The sequence below is a fragment of the Elephantulus edwardii genome, unplaced genomic scaffold (genome assembly GCF_000299155.1).
Source record: "Elephantulus edwardii isolate Elephantulus edwardi_28Jun2011 unplaced genomic scaffold, EleEdw1.0 scaffold00090, whole genome shotgun sequence".
NCBI classification, from domain to species: Eukaryota; Metazoa; Chordata; class Mammalia; order Macroscelidea; family Macroscelididae; genus Elephantulus; species Elephantulus edwardii.
The window spans coordinates 5,790,757-5,791,992 of NW_006399840.1; the positions used below are offsets into that span (position 1 = coordinate 5,790,757).

Sequence of the window (1,236 nt, forward strand, 5' to 3'; positions counted from 1 at the left end):
GGAGGGGAAGGGGAAGGGTGGGAGCAGACAGTGGAGAGGGAGGGCATGAGCACATAGGAGCATGAGAATGGAACTTGAACACACTTGGTTTTGCGTAAATACTTTTCACTATGTTGAGGAAAGCCCCTTCTATTCCTATTTTACTGAATGTTTTAATTAGGAAGGGGTATTGGGTTTTGTCAAAGGCCTTTTCTGTGTCAATCGACAGGACCATGTAGTTCTTGCTATTTGCTTTATTAATGTACAGAATTATGTTGATTACTGTTCGTATGTTGAGCCATCCTTGCATACCTATTATGAATCCCACTTGGTCAGATAAATTATTTTTATAATGTGCTGTCAGATTACATTGCCTAGGATTTTGTTTAGAATTTTTTCATCTATATTCATGAGAGATAAAGATCTGTAGTTTTCTTTTTTGGCAATGTCTTTGTGTGTTTTTGGTATTCGGGTTATGCTTACTTGAAAGCAGGACTCTGAGAGTGTTTCTTCTTTTTCTTTATTAAAAAAATAATTTAAGTAAAATTGGAGACAGACCTCTCTAAGTGTTTGGTAGAATGACTGGAAAGCTTATGTGGGCCAGGAGTTTTTTTGAGGCGGAGTCTTTTTATGATATCCTCAATTTCTTCTTTTGTGATGGGTCTGTTTAAGTGTTCTAAATCCGTTGTGTCAGTTAGGTTGGGTGTGAGTTTCAAGGAATCTGTGTGTTTTCTCTAAGTTTTCAAATTTATCAGAGTATATGGCTTTTCATAATATTTTTATATTATTGATTTAATATCATCTGGTTCTGTTATCATATCACCTCTAACATGTCTTATTTGAGTTATCTGTGCCTTCTCTTTTCTTTTGTTAAGTTTGCTAATGGCCTATTTTATTGACCCTTTTGAAGAACCAACGTCTGATGTTTTTGATAGTTTCACTAATTTTTCTGTTTTTATCTCATTGATTTCAGCTCTAGTCCTTATAATTTTTTTTTTTCTTCCAGGGGGATTGGGGTTAGATTGTTGCTCTTTTTCTATTTGATGCAGATGTTGAGCTAGGCTATTGATTTTCCCTCTTTCTTTGTGTTTGCCTATTGTTATGAACTTCTCCTGGAAAGGCCTTAGCTTCATTCCCTCTGTTTTTGGCATGTTGTATTTAATTATCATCTGTTTTGAGGGATTTTTAAACTCAATAATGCTCTAAATGGTGGTATTTAGTTTTTTTTTAAATTTTATTAATTTTAATGAACATTTA

General features: G+C 34.1%; 1 protein-coding gene across 1 annotated transcript in view; it reads left to right on the top strand.

The window, feature by feature from the left end:
* KCNK2 (potassium channel, subfamily K, member 2) overlaps positions 1-1,236 on the top strand; it is a 453,725-nt gene that overhangs the window by 138,629 nt on the left and 313,860 nt on the right. The gene's annotated exons all lie outside the window — the stretch shown is intronic.